General features: G+C 50.9%; 1 protein-coding gene across 2 annotated transcripts in view; it reads left to right on the top strand.

Moving 5' to 3' along the window:
- The first annotated feature begins 2006 nt into the window (after positions 1–2006).
- The window catches only part of LOC138565261 (zinc finger protein with KRAB and SCAN domains 1-like), a 183085-nt gene continuing 162985 nt past the window's right edge, over positions 2007–22106 (top strand). For both annotated transcript variants that reach the window (XM_069642967.1, XM_069642966.1), the window contains exon 1: positions 2007–2203. The gene's annotated coding sequence lies outside the window, so the exon portion shown is untranslated. The remainder of the gene's footprint in view (positions 2204–22106) is intronic.

Genomic DNA, 22106 nt, shown 5'->3' with positions numbered 1-22106 from the left:
CCCCCCGATTATTCAACAGTAGCAATTTTTTGTGACCACTGGTATTCCATTATATTCAAGAAAAATACTTATTTTTTTTACTAAAGAGGCTGAGGACCAGATTGAGACATTCTTGAACAACTTGCTTGCATGTTGACCTATTTACAAAGCATTCTAGGTTACTCAGAGGTGGATCCCTGAGTGGTAACTGCAAAAATATAACAACAATTCAAGAATCTGGAGTTTGCCGTAGCATACAGATTACAGTCAGGCGTGTAACGTAAGACCAAAGATCTAACCGGCCGCGAAATTGGTTGAAAAACTAATAATTCAAAACCGAACTCATAAAAAGACTTGGTGTATTTACAAATACGCTCTACTACGAGAGAAACAAACGGCAAGGGACCAATTAGTACTATGTACAGTTGGTAGTTCAAGTCTTTCAATGTCCTCTGATGTAATGATGCATAGATCAGGAATGAGATGTTCAAGATCAAGGAGCCAGGTTCGATTTTAAAAAGGGCTAGCCGCTGTATGGTTGATCTCTATTATTTTGACATGTTTGGAGCCAATATGCCGAGAAGTGTCTGAAGATGGAGCAGATTTTAAAGGCATATCAACATGCGAGTATTCTACGCATGCTGGCTGGCCATGCGTCCCAATTGTAACTTACCACTTCCTTCCTCAAGGAAGACAGAGATGGACAATTAGCAGGACGATTGGGCAGATCATTAAAAGCCATTGCTTGAGGTAATGTGCCCTGTGCATTGCCTATCTGCCCCAAAACAATCCCAGGCATCGGATATCCATTGTCAAAGTATTTAGTGGTGTCATTTGTGTGGGCCCATAATTATTAATTATCATTGAAGAGACCCAAGTGAATTTGGATCGGAGACGTGGAAAATGTGGAAGTAAAGCTGGCTAAAACGCTGTGGTCCTATTGGGCAGCGGATCCAACAACAGGGGCTGTGGCTGAGGCATCAGGCATAGGACAGATTTCAGACTGGGTTATCGTGGAAGCCGTTTTTGTGTGGGCTTAACCAGACAGGCTCAACCATCTGTCCAGCGGGCCGTGTAACAGCCCATCTAGTGGACCCATTACTTAACTCATTAGAGATTATATAATGTTCAGAGGTAGATGGAAACACTTTAGGGGCCACACATTACTGAGTGGCTATTGTTAAAGGGGTATTTAAAAACTTGATGCCTCACTCGGGTAGATTGCTGTCGCTTTCCCCGATTCTTTTTAAGAGTTTTGACGGGTGTTGTAAGAAGCAACTGTTCAACAGATAGAGGTTCAAGAGCATGGTCCTCTGTGCCAACAGGGATTTTAACTGAACCATGGTGTAGGACCATTATTTCTAGAGGTGAGAGTTTACTAACCTTGTTAGAGCACTCCCAACCATTTGGCATCGAAGTAGTTGTTTTGTCCAGGATAGGGACTATATCATATATTGGCACAGGTGATGGTAATTGGGCAGCAGTTATAGTGTCTGAGGCTATTTTGGCATTGTACAAGAACTGAGCTAGAATCAATAATGATGTTGACCACTAAGGCGAGTATGTGCTCCACTTCAGACTGGTCTTCAGCCAATTTTCTGCAGACACAGAATAGAGCATCAAGTTTGCAAATGATAGAATACATTGTGGAGGACAAACGTGGCATTTCAATATTGGACTAAGACAGAGTTGCAACTTCCTCTACGCCATCACTTTTACAAAAGGAGGGCTCTGCGGCTGAGAGCAGCTTCTAAAGATCTGGACTTGCGGAAAGCGTGACACTCTCTGCGGCGGGGGTGCCCCTGTGCTGTCTCTGCCACCGCTGAACAGGAAGTGTCGCTGGCGGGCGCCCTCCGCCCCTCACATCCGGTTACCTGCGGAAGCGGCTCGCTCTCGCCTGGGCGCGAGTCTATGGCCCCTGCCTGGCTGGAGAATGAAAGTAAGATCAGGAATGGCTCGTCCTCCGCCCTCGCGCGTCACTTCCGGTTCCCTGCGGAAGCGGCTCGCTCTCGCCTGGGCGCGAGTCTATGGCCCCTGCCTGGCTGGAGAATGAAAGTAAGATCAGGAATGGCTCGTCCTCCGCCCTCGCGCGTCGCTTCCGGTTACCGCTGCTCTCGCCTGGGCGCGAGTCTATGGCCCCTGCCTAGCTGGAGAATGAATGGCTCGTCCTCTGCCCTCGCGCGTCACTTCCGGTTACCTCCGGCTGCCTGGCTGGAGAGTTAAGGTAAGGCCATGAATAGCTCGCCTGGCGCACTCCCCTCCCGCTCCTGCAGCCCCGCATCTCACTCTATTTGCATTGTGTGTCTGTGTTCTTCAGGGGAGTGCTGCTAGAGTCGCATAACTTGGCGCTTCTTTTCATTACGTGGGTCCAGGCTCCCGTAGACCTGCAACCCCCCCCCATTACGCGGGTCCAGGCTCCTGTAGACCTGCAGCCCCCACCCCCCCCATTACGCGGGTCCAGGCTCCTGTAGACCTGCAGCCCCCACCCCCCCCATTACGCGGGTCCAGGCTCCTGTAGACCTGCAGCCCCCCCATTACGCGGGTCCAGGCTCCTGTAGACCTGCAGCCCCCCCCCCATTATGCGGGTCCAGGCTCCTGTAGACCTGCAGCCCCCCCCCATTACGTGGGTCCAGGCTCCTGTAGACCTGCAGCCCCCCCCATTACGTGGGTCCAGGCTCCTGTAGACCTGCAGCCCCCCCCATTACGCGGGTCCAGGCTCCCGTAGACCTGCAAACCCCCCCATTACGCGGGTCCAGGCTCCTGTAGACCTGCAGCCCCCACCCCCCCCATTACGCGGGTCCAGGCTCCTGTAGACCTGCAGCCCCCCCATTACGCGGGTCCAGGCTCCTGTAGACCTGCAGCCCCCCCATTACGCGGGTCCAGGCTCCTGTAGACCTGCAGCCCCCCCCCATTACGCGGGTCCAGGCTCCTGTAGACCTGCAGCCCCCCCCCATTACGCGGGTCCAGGCTCCTGTAGACCTGCAGCCCCCCCCCCCATTACGCGGGTCCAGGCTCCTGTAGACCTGCAGCCCCCCCCCATTACGTGGGTCCAGGCTCCTGTAGACCTGCAGCCCCCCCCCCATTACGTGGGTCCAGGCTCCTGTAGACCTGCAGCCCCCCCCCCATTACGTGGGTCCAGGCTCCTGTAGACCTGCAGCCCCCCCATTACGTGGGTCCAGGCTCCTGTAGACCTGCAGCCCCCCCATTACGTGGGTCCAGGCTCCTGTGGACCTGCAGCCCCCCCCCATTACGCAGGTCCAGGCTCCTGTAGACCTGCAGCCCCCCCCCCCCATTATGCGGGTCCAGGCTCCTGTAGACCTGCAGCCCCCCATTACGTGGGTCCAGGCTCCTGTAGACCTGCAGCCCCCCCATTACGTGGGTCCAGGCTCCTGTAGACCTGCAGCCCCCCCCCCATTACGTGGGTCCAGGCTCCTGTAGACCTGCAGCCCCCCCATTACGTGGGTCCAGGCTCCTGTAGACCTGCAGCCCCCCCCATTACGTGGGTCCAGGCTCCTGTAGACCTGCAGCCCCCGCCCCATTACGTGGGTCCAGGCTCCTGTAGACCTGCAGCCCCCGCCCCATTACGTGGGTCCAGGCTCCTGTAGACCTGCAGCCCCCGCCCCATTACGCAGGTCCAGGCTCCTGTAGACCTGCAGCCCCCCCCATTATGCGGGTCCAGGCTCCTGTAGACCTGCAGCCCCCCCCATTACGTGGGTCCAGGCTCCTGTAGACCTGCAGCCCCCCCCCCCATTACGTGGGTCCAGGCTCCTGTAGACCTGCAGCCCCCCCCATTACGTGGGTCCAGGCTCCTGTAGACCTGCAGCCCCCGCCCCATTACGCGGGTCCAGGCTCCTGTAGACCTGCAGCCCCCGCCCCATTACGAGGGTCCAGGCTCCTGTAGACCTGCAGCCCCCCCCCCATTACGTGGGTCCAGGCTCCTGTAGACCTGCAGCCCCCCCCATTACACGGGTCCAGGCTCCTGTAGACCTGCAGCCCCCCCATTACGCGGGTCCAGTCTCCCGTAGACCTGCAAACCCCCCCCCATTACACGGGTCCAGGCTCCTGTAGACCTGCAGCCCCCCCATTACGTGGGTCCAGGCTCCTGTAGACCTGCAGCCCCCCTATTACACGGGTCCAGGCTCCTGTAGACCTGCAGCCCCCACCCCATTACGCGGGTCCAGGCTCCTGTAGACCTGCAGCCCCCCCCATTACGTGGGTCCAGGCTCCTGTAGACCTGCAGCCCCCGCCCCATTACGTGGGTCCAGGCTCCTGTAGACCTACAGCCCCCCCCATTACACGGGTCCAGGCTCCTGTAGACCTGCAGCCCCCCCATTACGCGGGTCCAGGCTCCTGAAGACCTGCAGCCCCCCCATTACGCGGGTCCAGGCTCCCGTAGACCTGAAGACCCCCCCCATTACGCGGGTCCAGGCTCCTGTAGACCTGCAGCCCCCGCCCCATTACGCGGGTCCAGGCTCCTGTAGACCTGCAGCCCCCGCCCCATTACGCGGGTTCAGGCTCCTGTAGACCTGCAGCCCCCCCCATTACGCGGGTCCAGGCTCCTGTAGACCTGCAGCCCCCCCCATTACACGGGTCCAGGCTCCTGTAGACCTGCAGCCCCCCCATTACGCGGGTCCAGGCTCCTGAAGACCTGCAGCCCCCCCATTACGTGGGTCCAGGCTCCATTACGCGGGTCCAGGCTCCTGTAGACCTGCAGCCCCCCCCATTACGCGGGTCCAGGCTCCTGTAGACCTGCAGCCCCCCCCCCTCGACCAGGGACTGCTGGCTAAAGATCCATAGTGCGAGCCCTGGATGCTGGCCTCTGTGTGCACACTGCATCCCCAGCACACACTGTGACACATGCTGCACCGTGTCTGGATAGAGATACAGTCACGCCTCCACGGCTGCTTCACATACCATCGAGGCATAGAGCCACTGTCAGCTCCCAGGCCCGGCTCCGGGCTGTCTCGAGGGTTCGCCACTGGGCTTCCTTAGGCTCTAGGCTGCCTCGCGGGGTTGCCTGCTTTCTTTCAACTCTGGGCTGCCTCGCGGGGTTAGCCACCGGGCTTCATTCGGCTATGGGATGCCTCATGTGGTTGGACACCGGGCTTCCTTAGGCTCTGGGCTGTCTCGAGGGTTCGCCACCGGGCTTCCTTCGGCTCTAGGCTGCCTCGCGGGGTTGACCACTGGGCTTCCTTCGGCTCTGGGCTGCCTTGCGGGGTTGGCTGCCGGGCTTCCTTCGGCTCTGGGCTGCCTTGCGGGGTTGGCCGCCGGGCTTCCTTCTGCTCTGCCTTGCAGGGTTGGCCGCCGGGCCTCCTTCGGCTCTGCGCTGCCTTGTGGGGTTGGCCGCCGGGCTTCCTTTTGCTCCGGGCTGCCTTGCGGGGTTGGCCGCCCGGGCTTCCTTTTGCTCCGGGCTGCCTTGCGGGGTTGGCCGCCCGGGCTTCCTTTTGCTCCGGGCTGCCTTGCGGGGTTGGCCGCCCGGGCTTCCTTTTGCTCCGGGCTGCCTTGCGGGGTTGGCCGCCCGGGCTTCCTTTTGCTCCGGGCTGTCTCGAGGGTTGACCACGGGGCTTCCTTTGGCTCCAAGCTGCCTTGCGGGGTTGGCTGCCGGGCTTTTCTTTGACTCCGGGCTGCCTTGCAGGGTTGGCAGCCGGGCTTCTGTTGGCCGCAGGGCTTCCTTTGGCTCCAAGCTGCCTTGCGGGGTTGGCTGCCGGGCTTCCTTTGACTCTGGGCTGACTTGCGGGGTTTGCCTCCGGGCTTCAAGGATGATTACATTGGAGCAACCTAAAAGATACCCAAAATCAGAAGGGACTCCAGTGTAGCTAAAACAGAATCCTTTTAAACATCAAAACTTACATTCAGCAGGAAGAGATTCCAGAACTTAGTTCTACATTAAGACACCCCGTACCGTCTAAACTTTTACTTCTGCTGATTTCCAATTAAATCTAGAGTAATCCTAGAGGAGCAAAGGCGTCTGGTCGGCTTATGCACTTTATTTGCAAGGTACTTGGGAGCCTTTACATGAATGCGCTTTAACACAATGTTGGAAATCTTAAATGTAATTCTGGATTACATTCGAAGCCAATTAAGCACACAGTTAGCAATGCGTGAGCCTGATAGGGTGCGTCCAGAACAGTTTCTGCCACATGCTTCTAGCACCAGAAGCATCTGGTAGATATATTGCCCATGACTATCCTGATCTACTGGAAAGCACAGACCTGATTCAGGACTAGACCCACCTTGTCCATTCCACCAGGGAGACCAGACCAGTCATAATGTTAACCTATGATTCCCCTGGGGAGGTGTGTGGTTCCCATTGGCCATTCCTCCAAGACCTTCAGCACTCCTGTGAGTTCAGGGGCACTATTGAAGGTGCCTGAAATCCTAGGTAGTATGTTACAACCAGTGGCCATATAAATGAAATTATGATTGGATGCCTGCATCAGGCAGGTTTGAGAAGCAGTTTGGCGGAAGGTGGCTAGAGTCTGGAATACTGAGACGAGAATTGGAGGGAGAGCCTGGAGGAGGTTGGACGAACCTATTGTATCATCGAGAGAGCTAGAGTAGGGAAGTGGGAGGAGAGAAGCCATCCGGAGAAAAGCCAGCCAGGAAGTGACAGAGGATTAAAGGCTAGAGATTTATGGCTGTAACATTGGTGGTGAAGAGAAACAAGATTGGAGAGAGGAGGATACAGCTACTAGGGGGGAGGACGAGAACTGGTACCCCGTCTAGGAAGGGCAGGGAGGTTCCAGCAGCCCATCAATCCAGAGCAGAATCTGGGGGGGGGGGTGTCGTACTAGTCGTACATGATATGGGGTAGTCAGCAAGAGGTGGTGCCTGGTCCTCCTGGAGGAGACATTCAGACTTGTCCTAGCCCGGAAAGGCTAGCTCACCTAGGCCTAATATCCTACTCAAATGAGGGGTTTGGGAACCCAAAGGCACGGTCATCAATTGGACATTCAAGCAGGGATAGATGGACCCAGTTTTCTGAACTGTTGTAAAAGACTTGTGGGCAGTACTTTTCATAATACCGGCCTGTGCTCATAACCAGCAGAATGAGAAACCAGCACAGAAGATTTCAAATGCTTCACAGTCATATTTTATTCTTCACACGCTTAAGCAGGTGAAGCAACTGGCTTCGTCTGTGCCTCTCGTTATTGTGAGAACAAACCGCTTTTATACACTTGGCGTTACATTGCTTCATGACGGGCATTAAATCACCGGGCTAAATGCGAGCACAGCTAATGCAGCTGCTATCTGGGCTATTTCCACTCCTTGGGCTTGCTCTAAGTATACATGCGTACAGTAAAGCAAACGGCAAGTACACTATAACCGTGTGCACACAACTGACAAGAGAAAAAGAACCAATGTTCGATTTACAGAGTGCTTAGTTACCTTTTTTCTTTATAAACAATTTTCCACAATCAACCCTTTGAAAAAGTTCTATTATCACAATCTAATATTAGTAAGTCAATCTGTAACCTCTACGGCTGTCATACTAGCACATACTGCACTTGCACGTTCTGAATACTTACAAGGCATAGTAGGCTTGTCTTTATGTTCCACTGAATTTGTTTTTTCTTCAATCCCATGTTCCCTCCCTGCAGCCCTGTGGGCGCTTTGAAACAGAATTGATTACTGTACATTGATTGATATTTTATTTCTATCGCGCTCGTACACAAGTGTTTCAGAGCACGACAAGGCAAGGGAGGGGAACAGGGGAGAACAAAACAGCGATCTTACTAGGCCCAGTCACATTGAGAACGCGCATGTGCATGGGAGAGGGGGAGGGGAAAAGTGCTTGGAAGGGGGAGAAGTGGAAAGTGCGAAGCAGAGGACAAACAGATAAATACCAATAAATAAATAATAAAGGCAACAAACAGTGGTAATGCAGCCAGCAGTGTGCAAGTACTAGGTTTAAGGCAGCAGACAGGGTAGGTCTGATAAGTGCAGGAAGAAAAAGGGGGGATTGTATGGGTACAGATACAGACCCCAGTGCAAGGGGTGGCCCGGAGGCAGTGCGGGAGGGTGGCAGGGTGAGCAGGTACCTGGGCCCAAAGGACAGAGGGTGGCCAGGTGCACAGTGCCAAGAGAGAACAGATCAGCAAGGGAGAGGGGGAGCGAAGGCAGAAGAAAAGAGGAAGGTCTTGAGGTGCTTCCGGAACTGGAGATGGTTCTCCTCAAGTTTTAGAGTGAGAGGGAGGCTGTTCCAGAGGGAGGCCCCAGCCGAAGGCAGAGATCTACCCCCAGCTCCTTTCTTAGAAAAACGACTGACCCTGAGGGAGTTGGAGGTAGAGGAGCGAGGAGCTCGAGAGGGGAGGTATTTGCGGAGGGATAGCTGAAGGTATTTTGGACCCAGGCCCCAGAAAGCCTTGTGGACAATGCAGAGGGTTTTGAATTTAATCCTTGCATCCACTGGGAGCCAGTGGAGAGATTTCAGAGCTGGAGAGATACGATCCCAGGGCTTGAGGCCATGGACAAGTCTCGCAGTCCAGTTCTTTCCCAACAGGCTGTTGACACTGAAAGGCACAAAGGGTTAGGGCACTGGTAGTGCCATGTGAGGCTTGTCAGAAGTTCTAAGCCTGTTTGGACTATCCTACGTTAGTCAGGACATTCATAATGAGGCTTTGAAATGTGTTAGACTTTTGGCTGTGGGTCTCAGTAATTGGACAATAGGATATGATATATTTTATTTATATCGTGCTCATACACAAGTGTTTCAGAGCGCGACAAGGCAAGGGAGGAGAACCGGGGAGAACAAAACAATGATCTTACTAGGCCCAGTGACATTGAGCACGCGCAAGTGCATGGGAAGGGGAAAAGTGCATGGAAGGGGGGAGAAGTGGAAAAGTGCGATACAAATGAGAATCAGATAAATAATAAATAAAGGAGATAAACCCTGTTCGTGCAGCCAGCAAATGGCAGTGCCGGGTTTAGCCAACAGGGCATAACTGAGAAGAAAAGCAGGGTTGGGGGGGGGGGGCTGTATGGTTAGATACAGACCCCAGTGCAAGGGGTGGCCTGGAGGTGCTTCCTGAACCGGAGATGGTTCAGCTCGAGTTTGAGTGGCAGGGAGGCCCCCAGCTAAAGACAGGGATCTACCCTCGCTCGTTTCTTTGAAAAACGACTGACCCTGAGGGAGTTGGAGTTAGAGGAGCGAAGAGCTCGAGGGGGGGAGGCATTTACAGATGGATAGTTGAAGGTATTTTGGACCCAGGCCCCAGAAAGCCTTGCTGACAATGCAGAGGGTTTTAAATGTTATCCTTTCATCGACTGGGAGCCAATGAAGAGATTTCAGAGCTGGAGAGATACGATCCCAGGACTTGAGGCCAAGGACAAGTCTCGCAGTCCTGTTCTGGATTAGTTGTAAAGGGCAGAGAGAGGAGGCAGGTAGATTTAGAAAGAGGCTGTTAAGAGAAGATGTCTTGAAAAGCGCAAGACCGAGTAGAAGGGATTGTAGTATATGCCGGTGATGCCATCTTCTCACACTTGGAGGTTGGTGGGAACAGCTCAGGCCCTGGTCTTGCTCTGTACTTTAGCTCTCTGAAGAAAATGCCAGCACATGTGCATGCTTTCTTAACAGCAGCTCTGTTAAGAAATTCAGGTACTGTCCCAAAACATAGCAGTCCTGCTAAGAAATGTGGGCATGATGCAATCAGCGCTGCTAAGAATACTTGGCATTGTGCCGTGACATGCTCACAGTATAGCAGGTCTGTTGATAACTAAGGCTACTTTGCCTGAATATATAGCGGTCCTGTTGAAGGGTACAGGTATAATCTGTGCCACTGAAAATATATACAGCACTGCTTCTACCTGTAGCCATTATACCTGTTTGCGGTGAATGGTAAGAAATGGAGTTAAAGATCAGACCACATGCCTAGCTATGCAATTGGTGTGCTTCTGTGGTGAAAAGAAAACAAAGTATGAAAGGCCTTGCTGCTGCAACTGCGCTGCCTCCATTAAAGCCAATTAAGCAGAAATGCAGCCCTTGTTTAAGACAGTTTTCATTTTACACAAAACCACGTGTCTGTAACGCTCACCTGGTATCCACGGGGACGTCACTCAGCCTGTTCTGACATCTGTTAGGCAGAAACCTGTGCAGTTCTCTTGGGGACCACTGCAAAAGATTTAAGACTACAGGTGTTTGGCAGTAAACCCACTTGGTTGCAGTCTGTACCACACCGATTCACTTGGTAGCTGTGGCTGAGCAGTCAGACTTCCCTCAAGAAGAGTTAAGCAGTATATAGAGTATACACAATAGGTACAGAGATACAGTAGCACAAGCAAACACTGACCAGAGCTTTGGTGTAAAAGTATATAATTATTTATTTAAAGACACACTTGTAAATTACACTAGCATAAAGAGAAAAGTAAATTTAGCACACAGTCACTATTATATATATACACCCTAATTACTTATTAGACAAGTCTTAGTGAGAAACACCACTTATTTTCAGACAGGTGAGCGCTTAACATGAGATGGCACTCTAATAAGTTATAAAAAAGGGAGGGAAAAAGGCACAGTTATGGAAGCACACACATTTCAATACTTTTAAAAGAACCACAGTAAGGCAGGATAGGCAGAATTCTACTGGAGAGCAAGGAAGTCAATTGCAAGGCCCAGCTCTTGGAGAGAGCAAGCAGAAGGGGTCCAGGTTCACACAGTGGGGTTATGCCCAAAGAGTCTTGTAGATAGTTCGCACAAAAAGGATGAAATTAAAGTCAGGAAAAGTTAGCTAGGTTGTCCCAGGCCAGCCCAGATTAGAAAGCTGAGGCTTTACTGTCACCTCGAACGATCTGTCGCAAGGGAAGCCAGGCGGGACACAGTACCTTAAGTGTGAAGGAAGCTCCAGCGGGGACAGTTCCTGGCAGCGGGTGGAAGTCGGTGTTTCGTCCAGAGAAAGAGGTCTCGCCGTGGAGGAAAGACTAAGGTCGTTGCACTGCCATGGAAGAAACCAGCCGCAGAGTTCTTTCGGTTAAAAGGTACTACCCTTCTCTTCGCGGTAGTGGTAAGCCGTGGTATTCCAGTTGCCGGGGTGCTTGGCTCCAGGAAGGTGAAAAGAAGGCAAAACTGGTTATCCCCACCAGTCAAAGGTAGAAAACTCTACGGAATGGAGATCTCCACTGTCGTTGGGAAAAGTGGTGAAACGGTTCAGCAGGGCTCCACTGGTGGTGTCCTCGTTGCAGGTCGGCTCAGCTTCTCCCTCCTCAGATTCTTAGGTCCTGTGGCGACTTCTGAAGTTCCAGTCCCCAAAGCCCTGCTTTTATGCAGCAAACACCCATTCATTCAGCCTAGCTGTCAATCAAACATGCCACTTGGGCCAATCACACATGAGTGCGACTTGAGTTGCCAAGGCAACTCAGTCCAGGGTACCTAAACCCACTCCCACACCCCCTGTGGTACCCAGACAGATGGCACCACTTTTGGAGGCTTCTGTGGAGAAGCCCGCCCAAAAGTGGAACAAAGGGCTCGACTTGGGTTGGAGTCAGAGAAGAGAACACAAACGCCATTTTAGAATCGAGTTTTGGCAAAAAATACCAACCGGTGAATTAATAAATAAATAAACCGGCGGTATGTTTGAGGCTATAGGAATTAAATAATTAAAGTTGGTAGCCTCGAACAATGGGAAAATCCCATAGATATATAAATCGGGGTCGAATATAAAAAGTAGTATCCACTGCCACCAGCCAAAACTCGATCAGGGGGGACGGAGACGTGCCCCCTCGAACAACAGACCCCGGGGCAATCGAATTGCCCCGAACAGTACGTCCACAATATGATGGTTTGTACTGGTTCTGTTCATAATTTAGGACTAGTAAAGCCAATGGTGACTTTACATGCTCTGGGAGACAGTAGTCAGTCCCAGGGTATGGAGTCTATGTTTGGGGGTCGCTACGACACCTCTGGGTTACAGCACGGAGGGTGCTGTGTAACCCACATCAAAAACACATGAGACCCTATGGAGTAAAATAACCCATAGCCCATAAAACACATGGAAAGAAAGGAACACCTCAAATCATGTCTAAGAGTGGGAGTAAAAGAGTCTCGCTCTTAGCAGGAGAAAAAAATAAACCGCAAAAATCCAGCAGAGCTGCTGGGGGACTCGCTAGGTTTGGCAAATTAGCCTTTACAGAGAATTCTCCCTAACAACCTCTTACGACCTCAAACCCTTCCCTGGAGCCTACTCGACTGGAGACTGGGCCTGAAACGGAGGATTGGTAGAGTTTAACTCCCTATTGTTTCTGTGTGCTTGAACCCCTTCTTCCCCGGGGTCCAACCCTTCCCTTTGATCCACAGCTCACCTTGTTTTCTTGGAAAGTGTGCACTCTGTCCTGCTTTCAGCGCAGGGGTGCATTGATTGATGCGTGCTCGTTGCTGCCTAGTTACTTCACTGGCAAGAGTCCGACAGGTAAGTATAATGAGTCCTTTGAACAGTTCTCCAACTTCGTTCCTTTCCTTCCTTAGATGATGGCTGGCGTCCGGGAATGGCGACGTGCTGCTGAGATGAGTAGTGCTGAAGGTGTGTGAGAGCGCGATGCGACCCTTTCGTATTTGTACTGAACTGAGTTCTTTTTCTGTGTCTTTTAGGTGCTGCAACGTTTTCAGCGTGGATGCTGGTTATGAAGAAGAAATGCGGTGAGTAAGCATGGTATGTGGCGCCTCTAGATGGTTCCACGCTAACCTGAAGTGTCTTTTCCCTCTTGCAGATGGATGAGAAGTTCCGGAGACAGAGTTCCCCCATAGCGGCTGTGATTCAGGTAAGCATTTGAAGCTCGTACAGTCTTTAAAAATAAGTGAAGATTTGCTGAATGCTTACTAATGCCTTTTTTTCTGTTCTTTCCCTTTTCCTTAGGAAGCGGCGTGCCAGGATGGGAATGACACCGCCGAAGATGCCCGCAGAACAGAAGAAGTGATGAATGATGGGCAGAAGCGCCGCAAGGTAAGGCTGTTCCTAACTGTGTTCTTGTTCTTGCAGGAGCTGAGCGCAGAAGAAAGATGCAGGCCTACTGGAGACCGATCCGAACACAGCGAGAGTCACGCTGCAGGTGCAGAAAACACAAAGCATGTTTCTCAGCCTGGGCGTGGCTTAAATAGTCTCTGGGTATCCCAGGTGTCTCTGGGCTGAACCACACCCAAATGAATAGACTGCACATTCAGTTCTGGGAACCGAAATATGTGAGGGCATCCATCTTGTCCCCATCAATGCACTACAAGTCCAATCCCCAATGTTCTCCTATGGGAGTGAGTGAGTCTGGTGCCAGAAGCGTCAAGTCTGACTCCAAGTGGGTCTTTGGAGAGATGGAGAGTCCCTTAAGGGCCATGTAGGTGATCGTGGCTTGGCTCCAGCCTGACATCTTGGAGGGCTGGGGACATGAGGAGCAGGAATCATGACAGCACTCCCCTCTCAAGGTGGCTCTTCTGTCTGGTTTGTTTGGATGGTTTTGATGAAACCGTCTAAGCAAGCGAGGTGCATGGATGTACTCGGAAGGCTCCCATGTCCTGTCTTGTGGACCATACCCCTTCCAGTCTACTAAGTAGTATAATTTGGATCTGACGTACTTTGAATCTAGGATGTCCTTGACTTCGAATTCTGGCTCCCCGGCGACTACTACTGGCTGCGGTGGCGTTGCTACCCGGTCCCAGGTTGAACAGGTTTAAGGAGAGACATGTGGAACACAGGATTAATCTGCATTTTTGACGGCAAAGCTAGTCTGACCGCCACAGGATTTATCACGGAGATGACGGTGAATGGGCCCAGTTATCTTGGACGGAAAGTTCAGGTTCCTTTAATGGACATGTGTTTAGACGCCAGCCAGACTTTGTCTCCCACTTGGTAGTTGGGGGCCTTTGCTCGGTGTTGATCAGCAAACTTCTTTTGGCGATTCTTAGCTTGAAGTAGGTGTTCAGCTGCCCTTTTTAAAGGTTTGAGAAATGGTCGTGTGCAAGGTTTTGACTGCTGGCATTTCCAGGGTTGTAGGAACGTCCAACTCAGAAGTACGTGGGTGCCTGCCATACATGGTATAAAAGGGTGTCTGCCCAGTGCTGATGTGTAGGGAATTATTATAAGCATATTCAGCTATCCATAATAGGTCGAACCCGCTTCCTTCAGGTTGGTGTAGCGTGCATCGTGTAATGTCTGATTTGTCCTTTCAGTTTGACCATCCGTTTGGGGATGGTGATTGGTGGATAGCCGGATGTCGATCTGGGCCATAGAGCAGCATTTTCTCCAGAAGTTAGATACGATTTGAGTACCTCGGTCTGAGACTAAAACTGAAGGAAACCCATGGAGCCGTACAATGCCTTCAAGAAATACCTTTGCCTGAATGGAAGCATTTGGGAGCCCCTTAAGAGGAATGAAATGTGCCATTTTTGAAAATAGGTCCACAACCACAAGAATAGTGTTAAACCCTTGACTGGGTGGTAAGTCAGTAATAAAATCGAGGGACAACGTGTGCCAGGGTGCTGGTGGGATTTCCAATGGTTGTAATAGCCCAGCCGGTTTCTGCTTGGATGACTTGTTTTGAGCACACACTCCACAAGATAGGATGAATTGGATAATGTCTTTACACCACGTGGGCCACCAATAATTTCGTTTTTACCTTGGCTAGGGTTTTAGCGATTCCGGGGTGGCCCTCGATCAAGGAATTATGATAACCGGACATGACTTGTTCTCGTAGTTGGTAAGAATAACCGATTCCTGAAGTAGGGCAACTGATCTTTTATCATGTAATGTTCTCCTTGTGCACTCCACGCTTGTAATTGCTCCGGACTCATCAGGTTTGGATTTCTTCATGTAATTCTTTCTGAGTTATGGTTGCTGTGATTCCTAGGAGCTTGTCACTCGGGATGATTGCTATTGGGTCAGGGGTCTGATACCCTTGCTCTTCCACCCCCATACGGGAAAGGGCATCGGCCTTCCCGTTTTTCACCCCTGGTCGAAAATGTAATCCCGTAGTCCTATTCAGCAAAAAAATGAGCCCAACGTAGTTGTCGTGAGGATTGGCCCTTTGCCTTTTTTAGGTACTGGAGGTTCCGGTGGTCAGTTATTACGGTGATTGTGTGTCTGGCGCCCAAGAGGTAGTGCCGCCATGCCTTAAAGGCTGACTTAATGGCCAGGAGTTCTTTGTCTGTGATAGCGTAATTGAGTTCAGGGGGTGTGAATTTAAGTGACCAGGAGGCAACAGGGTGTAACTGGCCCGTTTTGGGTTCCTTTTGTGAGAGGACGGCTCCCATAGCCATGCTTGAGGCGTCCGTTTCCACCAGGTATGGGAGATCGGGGCGAGGGTGGCGCAGATGTGAATCTTGCTTTGAGTTCCTGGAAAGCTTCCTCGGCTTCTGTTGTCCACTGGAACATTTTGTTGCTTTTCCTTAGCAATGACCTGATGGGATGCACGATTTGTGAAAATTCTGGTATGAACCGGCGGTAGAAGTTTGCTAAACCCAGCATACTTTGAACCCCCTTGAATGAATTTGGGGATGGCCAGTTCAATATAGCATCTACCTTGTGTACATCCATTCGGGCTGAGAATAAAGCCCAGGAATTCCACCTCGGGGACGTGGAATGAACACTTTTCGAGCTTGGCGTAGAACTGGTGTTGACAGAGTTTCTCCAATACGGATCGGACGTGTTTAACGTGACGTGGTCCTGCTTTGATGCGGAATATACTAGAATATCGTCGATGTACACTAGAGCACAGACATCAATCAATTCCCATAGGACATCGTTCATGAAGTATTGCAAAGGCCAAAGGGCATTACTTGATATTCATACAAGCCGTATTTGGTGCAAAAAGCGGTTTTCCATTCGTCCCCCTGTTTTACGCGAACAAGGTGATATGCCCCCCTCGGGTCTAGTTTTGTGTAGATTTGGGCATCTTTGACTTGATCAAGCAATTCATGGATCAGTGGCAGGGGGTAGTGTTTTTTTTTATGGTAATCTGGTTCAGTGCGTGATAGTCGATGCACGTTCTCAAGTCCCCCTCCTTTTTTGGTGCGCAGAATAGAGGACTGACTGCTGGAGACTTCGAGGGACGGATGAACCCGTTGGCCAGGTATTGGTCAAGATAAGCCTTCAGGTGCTGGTTTTCTGGTTCCGTGAGTGCGTAAATTCGCCCACAATGGATTTTTGCGCCGGGTATCAGGTCGATTTGGCAATCATATGGTCTATGAAGTGTCAGGGTATTAGCCTGTTCTTTCTGAAAGACATCTTGAAAGTCCTAGTATTCACTTGGTAGGATGCCGATTGCCACAGTCGCAAGCGTGGAGGTTCTGGTGTCTATTGGTGGTTTCTCTTGGCGATAACCTGTGTGGACGCAAGTCTCGGGGAAAGGCCAATTCTTTTGCTCGCCAATCGATTCGAGGATTGTGAGCTACCAACCATGGCATTCCCAATCAACCAGAACTGTGGTGCCTTAATGAGGTTGAAAACGATAGATTCTTGGTGTCCATCCTGGCACAGAAGGGTTAAAGCTGCAGTGCATTGGGATACTGGACCAGAAGCTATTTCTGTGCCATCGACAGTGGTAACAGTGTCGGTGGTTGATTTAGGGCGTAATGGAAGCCCCATCTTTGCCGCAAGATCCTGGTCGATGTAATTCCCAACAACTCCACTGTAAATGTACGCTCTTACTGCGTGCATCCGAGATGGTTGTTGGTGATTGATCAAGACCACAGAGAGTGCAAAATGGGAGGTCTGTAGTTCACTTTCTTCGCTCGACAAGTGGACACCTACACTTGCCGGGCTGGGGAGTTTTCCGATTCCTTGATGTTATCTTCCTTGTCCGTGGCCCCTACCGTCCTCCTCGGCGGCTTCACAGGGCACTCTTTAAGGAAATGACCTGACCTTTCACAGTACAGACATGACTGCTGCTGTCTCCTTTTATCCCTTCCCACTTTAGTCAAGGGGGATCTGACCCCTCCGATTTGCATTGGTTCTCCTGAACCTTCCGTTGTGCGGGCAATATTGTCCTTTGAACGCACATACATAGGGTGAGGGTCCGGTCTGGTTCGATCTGCTCTTCGGTCCTGCAACCTGTGATCCAGTTGAACAACAAGGTCAATGAATTCTGAGCAGTCTTTCGGGGGGTTCACTACTTGTGCGAGAACATCCTTGAGCTCCCCCGCAACCCTCGATGAAATAACGTGGTTCTCTTCTCCACTGGCCATTCTGCTTCAACTCCGAGTCTATTGAACGTGACTGTATGTTAATAGGTCTTGATTCCCCTGGCGTAGTGACAGAAGTTCGTTGTCTAATGCCTGCACAAGAGTACGACGGGCGAACAGCTTTTCTATCTCCTGCTGAAAGCCCCAGAAGTCATGCAGCAAAGGATCGTCTTGGGCCGCAAAGGGTACAGACCAGTCTGCGGCGCTACCACTCAGGTAGGATAGCACAAAAGCGACCCATGATTGATCATTCGGAAAGGCCCGTGGCTGTCATGATGCCTACCCCCGGAGCACCAGGCCAGGCCCAGCACCCCCGGGAGCAGGCATCAGGCCCCCGCGTAAAAGCCCAGCGGCCCTTTATAGGGGCTCTTTAGACTCTGTCCTGGCGCTGTTGGCGCCAGGCTCATAAGGGGAAGTGTTTGGTGCACTCACCTGATGCAGACCATGCTGCATGAAGAACCAAGCCAAATGAGGCTTAGGAGGGACTATTTTTCTGAAGGAACTATTTTGTTACTTGGGTGAGGCTGTGGAAGAATACTCACCTGGAACTTCTTCCAAAGCTGTTTAAGCCACGCCCAGACAGCCACACGTGCTTCGCGTTGTTCTGCATCCCAGCAGCTGAACGCTCAACGTGTCTGCTCCTGCACCTGGACTCCAGCCACGCCCGCCTCGAACCTGGAACACCTGTAAGGGAATAAGAGAAGAGAAAGGTGAAAACCAAGAACTTATTCAACCTTCTTACCTGCATCCGGAATCTTCACGCCAGCATTCCTGAAAGAAGACTTCCATTTAAAAGAACCGCATTTCTCGCTGCAGCGCCGCACTTCACTCTCCTGTTCCCGAGACGCCGCCCGGCTCCATCGCGGCTCTCAGCACCGGTCGCCACATCTCTGCACCTAGGGGAGAGAAGAAGAGACAAAAGGTGAGCAAGGGAACACAAGAGGAAAGCCGAATTTTCAGCCATATTACTTACCGGCTTTTCTTGGTGAACCATTCCACATCACGGGTCGGCGCTGCATCTTTGGCAGGTACCGCACCCCGGCCCCTATGGGGAAAGGACAAAAGACATTACTGGGAAATTATAAAGACATTTAAGGGGTCGCCCTCATCACTAACTCACCTGATTTTACCACCGGCAATTTAACCCCTCACCGCATCGCCTTTGTTCTGCACCTGAAATAAAGGACAGAAAAAACAACATAAAAGGAGGCTCACACTTGAACTTTTGCATCTTCATACTTACGGCGTATCGCTCAGAAAAGTCAAGTGGATGTGCCAGCGCCATTCTGAAAACCAGTGAAGTAACTGGACGAACGCGCGCCCCTGCACCAGAAGCAGGATGGAGAGTTCATCCTTCCAAACCATAAGGTGAGCTTAAACCGGGGGTCTTGGAGGAAGTCAGAGAAGAACGAAGGGTTGAAGGGGGGGAGCAAGCACACTATTCAGCAGACAGTTAATCCCCTTTCTCATATGCAGAAGGATATTCCTACGGGCCAGACAAGCAAGATTTGGGGGTCCTGTTCAATCGGTGTTCCGAATTCTGCACATCACGCTTGAAGAGGCCACAGCAACCCAGACCAGACCAGCGCCTCCGTGGGAGCCAGGTATGCGTTACAGTGGTCTACAAAGGAAGCGCAGGCGGCACTGGTTCATGAACGTTGCAAACCTCTTGGGATCCCCCGTAAATCGTTTGGGCGGGGCCAAGGGAACTACCCCAGGAAGGGTTATCTGAACGGGATTGGCTGATAGTGCTGGCATCGAGGGCACGCTTCCCGGCAATGGTGTATGCCCTGCTTGTGACTGGAGAAGTTGCCGGCTTAAATCATCAGTGCGTTCTTTGGCTACTATCAGCTCTCTCCTCAGGGTGTTGGTCTCCTGCCTGGCTGCATGTACTTCGGAAGGTAGCTGCACCCACATGTGGGCTAACTGGTCAGTTTCTGACGTTTCCATGACGCCCAGGTGGATTTTGATGTGAGGCTTTGTGTTCTGTAACGCTTACCTGGTATCCACTGGGACGTCACTCAGCCTGTTCTGACCTCTTACGACCTCGAACCCTTCCCTGGAGTCTACTCGACTGGAGACTGGGCCTGAAATACAGTATTGGTAGAGTTTAACTCCCTATTGTCTCTGTGTGCTTGAGCCCCTTCTTCCCCTGGGTCCAACCCTTCCCTTTGATCCCCACAGCTCACCTTGTTTTCTTGGAAAGTGTGCTCTCCATCCTGCTTTCAGCGCAGGGGCGCGTTGATTGATGCGGGCACGTTGCTGTCTAATTACTTCACTGGCAAGAGTCCAGCAGGTAAGAATAATGAGTCTTTTGAACAGTTCTCCAACTTCGTTCCTTACCTTCCTTAGATGATGGCCGGCGTCCGGGGATGGCAACGTGCTGCTGAGATGAGTAGCACTGAAGGTGAGCGAGCGAGATGCGCGATGCGCCCCTTTCGTATCTGTATTGAACGGAGTTCTTTTTCTGTGTCTTTTAGGTGCTGCGATGTTTTCAGCGTGGATGCCAGTTATGAAGAAGAAATGCGGTGAGTACGCGCGGTATGCGGCACCTCTAGATTTTTCTACGCTAACCTGTAGTGTCTTTTCCCTCTTGCAGATGGATGAGAAGTTCCGGAGACAGAGTTCCCCCAGAGCGGCTGGGATTCAGGTAAGCATTTGAAGCTTGTACAGTCTTTAAAAATAAGCAACGGTTTGCTGAATGCTTACTAATGACCTTTTTCTGTTCTTTTCCCTTTTCCTTAGGAAGCGGTGTGCCGGGATGGGAATGACACCTCTGAAGATGCCCGCAGAACAGAAGAAGCGATGAATGATGGGCAGAAGCGCCACAAGGTAAGGCTGTTCCTAACGGTGTTCTTGTTCTTGCAGAAGCTGAGCGCAGAAGGAAGATGCAGGCCTACTGGAGACCGATCCGAACACGGTGAGTGTCACGCTGCAGGTGCAGAAAACACAAAGCATGTTTCTCAGCCTGGGCGTGGCTTAAATAGTCTCTGGGTATCCCAGGTGTCTCTGGGCTGAACCACACCCAAAAGACTAGACTGCACATGCAGTTCTGGGAACCGAAATATGTGGGGGCATCCATCTTGTCCCCATCAATGCACTACAAGTCCAATCCCCAATGTTATCCTATGGTAGTGAGTGAGTCTGCTGCCACAAGCGCCAAGTCTGACACCAAGTGGGTCTTTGGAGGGATGGAGAGGCCCTTGAGGGCCATGTAGGTGATCGTGGCCTGGCTCCAGCCTGACATCTTGGAGGGCTGGGGATATGAGGGGCAGGAATCATGACAGTGTCCTAAAGCAAAGTGAAAAGCATGTTTGTGATTCAAGATGCTTTAATAACACTGTAACCTACAAAATTGAAGCAGTTGAACAAAGTGAACACAACACAAATTCCCTTTTACATTACTCAAAGTATTCTCTTGATAGAATCATTAATAGAGGAGCCTGTTAAAAAAAGTAAACAGACCAGGACTCATCCCAGTTGCTTCTTTCAAGGAACTGTCAATTACTAAATTAGAGTGGATTCCCAAGCTGCTGCTAGCCAGGCTGTCACCAGCGAGCTCCATGATTGATGGGATTCTGCCATAAATAGCCTGTGTAAGTAGTGCGCAAGTAAGAATTAAAAGGGCCGATTTGACCAGATTCCTATGCGTAAAAAAAGACTGATATGCACCTTATCTGGAGGGCTGCTTTCTCCTTTCCCTCGCTGCCACAGTCAGCTCATTCCACTTTATGACAGATTGTCGCCAATACAAAATGCAAATTGTCTTGCATTCTGCATTGGCACCATTTATGTGCTGGCAGAATGCACGTAAACAATTGATCTATATCTCCCAACGTGAGCTGACCTGAACCCGGTCCGTCTGGGTGTTCTGGGTTTTGTCTGATATCTGGATAATGTTCAGTAAAAGAAAGTAACTCCATCCTATTCCAGGGGACATGGACCTGGTGTGTTTAATTATTAGTATCAAAACCAGGCACTTCTCTCATGGGAAACGTGAGTTACTGTGGACTTCGTTGGGGCATTTCTGATCCAACATAAACATTTTGACACTATTGCATTACACAGGCTGAATCTGGTTTATAGTCCTTAATGGCTTGGTCTATTTCTGAATAATCATTTGGCAGGAGACGCACTTCACTTGACCCATTTTATTTGCATAGCTCTTGTACTATAGCAAATATGAGCAGGTCCTGCTGCTGGGGCACATACGGTTTAGTCATTTCTATCCCTTCTTGCCCTTTCTGCATCCATGCTGCCACTACACTTTCCACAGTGCCTGTATATTCAGCTGTGTTTCTGCAGCAGCGGGGTGATGGAGAGGGTGCTTCGTCAACGGGTTTCTAATTCTGATAAAGGGGCGGGAAGGTAAACATTCTAGTAACAGATCTAACTCCTCAGATGTGACCATAGGAGTCGGGGTGGATGGTGTTTTTGCCACATTGACCCCTTTTATTCTCATGTTTTCCTGATCCCCTTGGTCCCATTCTTCCTTCATTTGTTTATGCGCATATGCACATGCTTTATCCCTCTCTGACTGAGGCTTTTTCTTCTTCAATTGATCTTCGTGCATAGACTTCTGTCTGGCATAATCTTCCCATTGTTTATGTTTCCCATTACATTATAGGGGTCTAATGGCCTTGACGCCCTTAGCGACTAACGTATCCCTTAAATATCCTATTTTTTTTTCTAGGTCAAAAGACCCATGCAGTGGGAACTGTCAAATCGGGGTTGTTGGCAGTGTATTTATGCCATTTGTGCAAAAACACTACCCACAAGCCTTTTTGATCATCAACTCTCATAGTGGCGTACCTTCCAGGCGAGTAGACCAATGTTTATCTAATTCTGAAGGTTTCTTACAGCATTGACACCCACAACCTTTAATACATGGATTTCCCATTTCTGTCACATAAACAAGGTTGCATTGCTAATGGCCCACTTAACGCAGTGCTCCCACAATCAAAACAAA

The sequence above is a fragment of the Ambystoma mexicanum genome, chromosome 1p (assembly GCF_040938575.1).
Source record: "Ambystoma mexicanum isolate Mex_15411 chromosome 1p, UKY_AmexF1_1, whole genome shotgun sequence".
NCBI lineage: Eukaryota > Metazoa > Chordata > Amphibia > Caudata > Ambystomatidae > Ambystoma > Ambystoma mexicanum.
The sequence above is the reverse complement of the archived record's forward strand: the minus strand, read 5'-3'. Positions and strand labels throughout refer to the sequence as shown.